Below are 10,074 nucleotides of genomic sequence, written 5' to 3'. Positions count from 1 at the left end.
AACTTTGGGAAGAGGAATTGGAGGCTACTTCTATGAGCGGTTTTCGGTTCTTTCTTTCCCTTTTCTTTTTAATTTTATTTTAATTATGTGTAACTAACTCTTAAGGAGGGCTAGATTGAAGCCCTAATTATGTTTATTTAATATTTCAATATTGGCGCCTTTGTGATAATCATATTGCGTTGCTTAACTTGATTAATTCCTATTTTCTTGAATTCCTCATATGTATGTTATTGGCCATTATATGCATGTGGTATGTATTAGTTAATTAAATCAATTTGGATGACCGAGTCCTGGGTTTAATAGAAGTAAAAGAAATCCACATCGGGTTCTTGGGTTAATCAACATGGAAAACCGGAAGTATACACCCATGCCCTAGGTTCCGTGTGTTTGTCGATTTCCATAAATTTATGCTTTTTTAAAGAACAACTTAGTATACACCAATGCTAAATCCTTTAAGAAAGAAAAGAATTAGAGTATGCACCCATGCCTAATTCGTTGCTTAGAGAAATCAATAGCTTAAGGAGTAGACAGCCATACCCTTAGGTTGGCAAACATTAAGTATTTATAATATGATTGGATCATTGGCATATTGTTATATTATCTAAGTATGAGTAGTGGTGGATATCAAAGCCCTACCTTTTCATTTATCTTTATATATTTTTATTTCTTCTTCACAATATCAATTTAGTGACAACATGATATTTTTATCAATTCTAAAACAAAATCAACAATCCTCTTGGGATCGATCTTGTACTTGCTACACTATACTATTGTTTTGATCTTGTGCACTTGCGAGTGAAAACGTACTAAATATGATCTATTAATTTAGGTAGTATTTGGCACAACACTTCAAGGAGGTAATCTTCTAAGCTTAGCTTGTTCCTTAGTCGTTATACTGTTTAAGTGCTTTTCATAGTTAGCTTAGTTGGTAGTTTATAGCTGCTAGTTATGTTGTTGCCCTTAATCTTGGTTTAAGCATGCGTTAGCGTTTAATTCTTGTTGGGCATATTTCCTTTTCATAGAAGTATTGTTTTGAGATAGGAGGTCCTAGGAGTCCTTTCGATAGCTTTAGAACCAGTTTGGGAAGATAGGAGGACGGTTGAACCAAATGAGGTTCTACCTGAACCTTTTGGATGGACGTACGGCCACGAGCTTGGACGTATGATCAAAAGCGTTCCAGAGAACGCCATTTTGGCTGGTCGTCCAAGAGCCTCTGTTTTCATGTTCTACGTTCGTTTTAGTTGGATTTAGAATTGATGATATGTCTTTTCTCAGTATTCGAGGTTATGGAGCCTCAAGGGAATTTTATGGAGGAGCCTTACGACCCGGGTGAATACAAACTCACATGGATTCTTGTTGTTACTTTCCTGTATTGCATGTCTATTTTATATATATCAAACATGCATATTTTGCGACTCTCATGAAATACATTTTGGAACTACTGTGAACTCTCTTTTGTGAAAACATGTGTTGATTAATAAGATAACAATGAGGCTTGTAAAATTATGCATGTAAAGGACTGATAAGATTAATTGCATCGTATGACATGGTACAATGGTACGTGCGGGATAACAACCATGGACTTACTATTCAGGTTAACTTTATGGTCAAATGTGTGTGTGAGTGGGCTTTGGATCCAATGGTTTTGTGACCAGGCGCAACCATTCCCTAATGGATGGTCATTACATGATAGACATCATTAGTGGTATGGGCCACCCGAGGTCGGACTCGGTCATGCCAGTAATGTTATGTACGGTAGCGTACAATATTCAGGGCACCGATGTTGTATCACAGGTCCCTAGGGACAGGGCCAACCCTACTGAGAAGGGATAATATTTCGGGTAGACTATACAGTTGAACTATTACTGTTACTCATGATTATAAGTATATATTATATCTATATCACATCCATAATAAGCTGTCATCTCATAATGTTGCATGTCCTTTATAAACAACTAAGTTCACCATGTAATGACAGGGACGTCATGTGCATTTATACTTACTAAGTCGTCAGACTTATGCTTGTATTATTTTCCTATTTCTCCATATGTACAACTATGTTGTTATAGATAGTTTAGCAGAAGATGGATACCGCGAAGCATCCGGTTATCTTGGAGGATTCGATCGAGGAGATGCTTGGGGACTTATTGTAAGCTTAGGCGAGTGCTCATGTTAACTAGTACTTATGAGTTATGCTGTAGACTTAAGAGCTTTGATGTATGCTTGCATATTAAGATATAGCATAGATCCCTTGTAACGCTGATGTGTATAGGATGATTTCAGCTACTTTGATGTTCCTTGGTAGATGCTATAATGATTAATGTTTATAGAGCTTTAATACTTTCCTCTCTTTTCGAAGAGTGGAGGTCCCTGAGTCTTGTCCCCTGAGGGATAAAGCTGGGAGACGAACCATGGAGTTAATAACCAGTTAATTAATTTCCGGGGCGTTACAGTTGGTATCAGAGCAGTTGCTCTTCGGACCATAGGAATTGATCTGTTAAGTATTAGGTGCAGATTTATTAGAGTTTTTGGCTCCGCGGACTATAGGAATTAATCTATTAGGTGTTAGGAGATGATCTACCAGAGCATAGGATTGATTTAATGTATACAAGGGATACAAAGTTTTGATACCTATGATCTTGTGGATGTTGGACTCGAGATCTTAGGAATTTGTTACGGTATTGAAGTCAGGACTAGGATCGCCTTGATGATGCAAATTTGGAGATTAAATGATCTGCACTAAGATAGTTACATACGGTCTTACGCTTAGATCTACATTAGGACTTTGGATAAGGTGGTAGTAGTTTAGGCCCTTAGTAAGGATAGGTTTACGACTAGGTTTGACGTCTTAAGCAAGACTCGACGTAGCGCTTTGAAGAAGGGGCTGATGATCGTTGTGACTGCAGAGATGTCATCGCGACCAAGATACAATGACATTGGGAGCAACGATGGTAAGGGACCATCCCAGCCCGATGAAAAGAGTAGGAACGTTTTGGATGCCACCCAAGCATTGGAAACTATGGCAAGTCTTCTCATGGAGGCTTTGGTCAACGTACAAGGAGAAGGGACTCCAAGTGGAATCAAGGGTTGCTCTTACAAGGAGTTTTATGAGCATCCTTTCTCTATGTTTAAGGGGAACCTGAACTCTAGAGAAGCAAGAGATTGGCTTATGAACTTGGAGGAACTACGACGAGTTATGAATTGTACTGAGCAGCAAAGAGTCAAGTACGCAGCCTACAAGTTCTCTAGAGGAGCGAGGCGATGGTGGTATGCTAGGAGAAACTCGCTAGTGATGGAATTAGGAAGAGAGGATGCTATTACGTGGATACGATTCAAGGAAGAGTTCTATCGGGAGTACTCGTGAAGCTTAAGGAGGAGGGCACCCCAAGAGTTGTGGTCTAGCAAGAAACAGAGTCGTTTGTGCCATATGTTGGGCAAGCTGCTTTTGGAAAATGCAGATCAAGGAAGAATTGGTGCTACGGATGTGGAAAGATGGGACACTTCGTTCGAAATTGCAATCAGGCCAAAAGGAATAGTACTAGTTTGCCAGGAAGGAAATGATGGCAAGACATGGGATAAGTGTTATGCCAAATATTACCTAAATTAATAGATAATATTTAGTACGTTTTACTCGCAAGTGCACAAGATCAAATAATAGTATAGTGCAGCAAGTACGAGATCGATCCCACGGTGATTGTTGATTTTGTTTTAGAAGTAATTTAAATACCAAAATTGTCACAAGATTGATATTGATACTAAGGAAAAGAAATAAAGATAAAGATAAGGTAAATGTAGGGCTTTGTTATCTACCACTAATCATGCTCAAATAATATAACAATATGCCAATGATCCAATCATATTATAAATACCTAATGTTTGCCAACCTAAGGGTATGTGTGTCTATTCCTTAAGCTATTGATCTCCCTAAGCAACGAATTAGGTATGAGTGTCTACTTTAATTATTTTATTTCTTAAAGGATTTAGCATGGGTGTCTACTAAGTTGTTCTATAAGAAAGCATAAAGTTGTGGAAATTGACAAACACATGAGGCCTAGGGCATGGGTGTCTACTCCTGGTTCCCCATGTTGATTAACCCAAGAACCCGGTGTGGATTTCTTTTGATACTCTTATTAAACCTAGGACTCGATCATCCAAATTGATTTAATTAACTAGTCCATATCACATGCATATGTTGATTAGACAAACACATATGAGGAATTCAAGAAAACAGGAATTAATCAAGTGAAGCAACACAATATGATTATCATAAAGGTGCCAATATTGAAATATCAAATAAATATAATTAGAGCTTCAATCTAGTCCTACTAAAGAGTTAGTTACACATAAGTAAAATAAAACTAAAAAGAAAAGGGAAAGAAAGAACCAAAAACTGCTCCTAGAAGTAGCCTCCAAATTCTTCTCCCAAAGTTGTGTCTATTCGAGGATGATTATTCTAAAGGTTTAGAGGTCTTATTTATAGGCTTAGGAATACTCTAGAAAACCTAGAAACCCTATTAAAATCGTAGGGTTTAGTCATAGTGCAGCTAGGATTAGAAAAACCCTAATATGGAAAGCAAATGAAGTCTGGCCGCAGCTTCTGGAATTCTACAGCGCACGGGTGCACTCGATCGCAGCCCGTGTGCGCTCGATCGCACCTTTATGATCAATCGTATGTCTTCTGCGCTAAATCGCAATGCGATCGAGTCTTCTCTTGTGCGCATGAGCGCACACCTTGCTCTTCACGTCTGGACCTCCCTGGAAGTGCGCTCGATCGCAGGTCCTATGCAATTGATCGCACTACTAGAATGCTTTTGCTTGTTTCAAATCTTCTAGCTTTTTCTTAATTTTGTCATTTAAGCCCGATACTTCCAGGAGTGCTTTCTTTTCTTCCAAAAACTTATAAAACAAAGAAAATATAAAAATGAAGTAAAATAGCACAAACTAACAAACTAAGGAATTAACAAATATAAGTTAATAGTTAAAATATGAATATTTTGGTACTTGTCAATAAGCTTAACCACTAGAATTGTTTAAGGCATGCAGATTCGCTTTGTTAGGGGCTGGGTTACTGGATGTATACTCTGACATCAACCAATTGTATTTTGTTTTGTACTTGCACTTGATTTGAGGTTTTGGACCTAAAAGTGTAACATTAACTAAGAGGTTTGTTAATGCATGATGCTTGTTATGCTATGTTGATGTGTGATGATAAGATTCCTGATTTTGCTAATTGCCCATTAGAAGGATGTTAATGCATGATAGTCTTGAACTTGGATTTTGGTAAAGGGCAATTAGTGAATCTTATACCTTCGTATCTTGTATATATGAACTAAGAGATTCTACAGGATCTTTTTATACCTGAATGGACTAAGGAGCTCTTGGGTACAGTTGTCTGTGGATACAAAGGAGGTGGCTAGAGCTAATCTAAGGATTGTGATCGCAAGATCAATTATCATCCTAGCAAGGATAATGTAGTAGCTGATACATTAAGTAGGAAGTCAACGGTAGAGCTTGCCGCTCTTGGAATTTCCCAACCCTAATTGGTTATGCAATTTGCTAGAATGGGAGTAAGAGTGATAGATGAGGATGCGCCTGCACGCTTGTCTGACTTGGTGGGTATTGCTTGCTAGGATTAAAGCCACTCAGTTGGAGGACCCTGAGTGCACCAGGGTCAAGCAGTTGCTAAGGCACAAGGGTTTTGCCTTAAGGATGATGGGCCGCTCACCAATTTCAAATAAGTGTGTGTCGGAGGACGAAGGATTAAGAAAGGAGATCATGAGCAAGGCTCATCATTCTCCATATATTGTACATCCTGTAAGTGCCAAGATGTACAAGGACGAGAATATGACAGAATTGGAGTTTAGTACCGATTTCCACCCATAGACAGATGGTCAGTCGAAGCAGACTAACCAAATCCTGGAGGACATGTCATGGGCTTGCGTGTTGGACTTCAGAGGTATTTGGATTTAGTACCTACCTTTGATCGAGTTCGCCGACAATATTAAGTACAGGAGACTATTGGAATGCCGCTTTACGAAGCACTTTATGGTCGTACATTTCAATCACCCTTGTAGTGGGGCAATGTTGGAATGAGACAAACGTTGGGCTTTGAAATGATTTAAGATACTCGTGACAAAGTGCTTACCATCAGACAAAGGATGAATGCATCTTAGAGTCAGCAGAAGAGCTACACCGATAATTGGGGATGACCTTCAGAATTCAAAGTAGGAGGTCATGTGTTCCTTAAGATATCATCAATGAGGGGAGTGATGCGATTTGGGAAGGAATGGGAGATTGGCATACATAGTTGCCTTACCCCTAGACTTGGTGGGAACACATGATGTTTTTTATTTCTCGATATTAAGAGAGTACATCACTAATCTAGACTTAGTGGCGGAATGTGAGCCTTTGAAGATTCGGGAAGGATTGATGTACACCGAGGAGCCAACGAAGATCATGGATCGGAAGGAACAAGTACTACATACTAAGGCGATTCTCATCGTCAAGGTATTGTGGCATAATCGTGATGAGAAGTGGAGTAGTTAATGTGGAACCGTAATCCGCATTTGTTTAAGAATTGATTGGGGTTATGGCATAGATACCCACCGATCCGGACTATATGTTGAATTACTCACTCTGTGAGTTGATTGACTTGAGTGTCAAGATTGACGAGGACTGGTACAGTGTAAGAAACACTGAGTACGATACTTCGTATAACTTACGAGACGACCTTCCACGGTTGTTGAGGATGGGTAGTGCTAGTTGGTGAATGGGAGGAGATAGCCCAGAAGTGACTGAGCATGATACCGATGATAGTATGGACGAAAGTGCTAGTTGTCTTTGTAGCGATAATGTTGGTAATAGACAATCGTGTTGGACCCATAGAAATCTCCAAAAGAGTAGGTTTAGCGGTATAGCAAGTTGCCTTGCTGCCAAATTTGGTAGTTAAGCTAATGTCTTTCATGTCTTTACATTGAGGTTCAAGGATTTTATTCGTATGGTATATTTCTTTTGGACTGTATGCCTATCCATTACGGTTATGGGTAACCATTACATTTGGATTATCAAAGAGTAATCGATTAAGATAAGTTTGCTTCCGGCTAGGAAGTATGGCATCATGTCAAAGATACCCACAAGCTTGACTCTATGTGGAGCTATTTGTTTTTCTGAATTTAGGGGTCATTAAGTTTGATGATGATTAATATAGTTTGGGTAAAATCGACTACAACACCCATGCTGACTTACAAGTGGATTTGCTACAACTTGTGAGGATGCCATCGTGAATCACTTAATATTGGACGAAGGAGGTCAGTGCCAGAAGAACAAGTGGGATAAGATTTTTCCCAAGGATGGGCTAAGCACGAACCTTATAAGACTATGGGCGTTAAGGTTATTTTATTATTTCTTCTCATGTTTTGGGGCTACAAAATTTCGAGGATGAAATTTTTATACGGAGGGAAGAATGTAGTGGCCCAAATAATTAACTAAGCTTAGGTAGCTTAGTTAGAGGGTTAATTTGGACTTTGGGTCACTAGGGACAGTTGGAAGGGCATTTTGAAAATTTTAGACTTTATGACCGAACATACACCTGGGGACCACTGTACGTACGCTCTTGTTTTTAGTGTGGACATACGCATGGGGACCACCGGACGTACTCTGCCAATAGTATGCCATACTCTGCAAATAGTACCGGACATACGCAGGGGGACTACTGGACGTACTGTACTTTTTGGAAAACCCTTGGTTAATACCTGGGTGCATGCTATACAACCTTTGGACCGCTAGATAAATAGTATCGGACGTACGCCCCAATAGTACCGGACATCCACTACTTTTCAGAATAGTTGGTAGCGCCCTCAACGTTTAATCCTCATTCTCACCCCTAGGCTCTCTAATACCCTTGTGTGGGTGTTTTGTGAGGATTTTGTGAGTTCTTGGAGAAGGAGAGGTGATTCTTGGAGGTTTCACTTCAAGGAGGTAATCTTCTAAGCTTAGCTTGTTCTTTAGTTGTTATATTGTTTAAGTGCATTTCATAGTTAGCTTAGTTGGCAGTTTGTACCTTCTAGTTATGTTCTTGCCTTTAATATTGGTTTAAGCATGGGTTAGCGTTTAATTCTTGTTAGGCATATTTCATTTTGAATGGAAGTATTGTTTTAAGATAGGAGGTCGGTCCTAGCAATCCTTTTGATAGCTTTAGAACCAGTTTGGGAGGATAGGAGGGTGGTTGAACCAAATAAGGTTCTACCTGAACCTTTTGGGTGGACGTACAGCCACGAGACTGGACATACGAGCCTTCTGGGCGGACGTATGGCCATGAGCCCGGACATATGGTCAGAAGCGTTCCTGGAAACGCCACTTTTGCCAGTCGTCCAATAGCCTCTGTTTTCATGTTCTAGGTTTGTTTTAGTTGGATTTAGAATTGATGATAGGTCTTTTCTCAATATTCGAGGTTATGGAACCTCAAGGAAATTTTATGGAGGAGCCTTACGACCTGGATCAGTACAAACTCACATGGATGCTTATTGTTACTTTCCTGCATTGCACATCTATTTTATATATATCAAACATGCATATTTTGTAACTCTCATGAAATACATGGTGGAACTACTATGAACTCTCTTTTGTGAAAACGTGTTGACCAGTAAGATAACAATGAGGCTTGTAAAACTATGCATGTAAAAGACTGATAAGATTAATTGCATCGTATGGCATGGTACACCGGTACGTGCGGGATAACGGCCATGGGCTTATTATATAGGTTAAGTTTATGGTCAAATGTGTGTGTGTGTGTGGGCTTTGGATCCAATGGTTTCGTGACCAAGGTCCAGTCATTCCCTAATGGATGGTCACTATATCACAGACATCATTAGTGGTGTGGGCCACCCGAGGTTGGACTCAGTTGTGCCTTTAATGTTATGTACGGTAGCATACAATATTCGGGGCACCACTGTTGTATTATAGGTCCCTCGGGACAGCGCGAACCCTGTTGAGAAGGGGTAATATCTCGGGTAGACCATACGGTTGAACTATTATCGTTACTCATTATTATAAGCATATATTATATCTATATCACATCCATGATAAACTGTCATCTCATAATGTTGCATGTGCTTTATAAACAATTGAGTTCACCATTTAATGATGGGTACGTCATGTGCATTTATACTCACTAAGTTGTCGGACTTACCCTTGCATGGGTACGTCATGTGCATTTTTTTTTTTTCCATATGTACAACTGTGCTGTTATAGATAGTTTAATAGAAGATGGATACCGCAAAGCATCCGATTATATTGGAGGATTCGATCCGGGAGATGCTTGAGGACTTATTGCAAGTTTAGGCGGGTGCTCATGGTAACTAGTACTTATGGGTTATGCTATAGACTTAAGAGCTTTGATGTATGCTTGCATATTAAGGTATATCATAGATCCCTTGTAACGATGATGTGTATAATATGATATCAGCTACTTTGATGTTCCTTGATAAGTGCTCTGGTTGTAATGATTAATGTTTATAGAACTTTAATACTTTTCGCTGCTTAGTATCCTCTATTTTCGAGGAGTAGAAGTCTTTGAGTCTTGTCCCGCGAGAGATAAGGTTGGGAGACGAACCTTAGAGTTAATTACGAGTTAATTAATTTCCAGGGCATTATAATCATATAAAAGCTTGACTGATCTTTGCTGGTTTTTTCCATTCATTCCCTTTATCATCTTCTGTTTTGCATATTTCATTGATCATCCTTCTATGACTCACCCACGCATGAAACAAATTTGTATTCCTATCCCTATCTTGTTACCAGTTTTGTTTTTCCCTTTGCTTCCACTTCGTATCTTCTTGCTCTAGCAAGCCGTCTATCTCTTCTTGTAGATTTTTTTTTTTAATCTCTTCTTAGTTATTTGGGCTTTCGTTCCTTTGTAGCATCTCCAACCTCTTTGTCTTTTTCTTTAAACGGTCCTCTTGGTCGCCAAATTTCCCCATGCTCCAACATGTTAGCTCCTCCCTGCAATGACTTAGCTTATGGCGAAACATATGCATCGGCATGGTTTCACTTCCACTTTCTCTCCAGTTTTCCTTT

The sequence above is a fragment of the Corylus avellana genome, chromosome ca6 (assembly GCF_901000735.1).
Source record: "Corylus avellana chromosome ca6, CavTom2PMs-1.0".
NCBI lineage: Eukaryota > Viridiplantae > Streptophyta > Magnoliopsida > Fagales > Betulaceae > Corylus > Corylus avellana.
Note: the sequence above shows the minus strand (reverse complement) of the source record.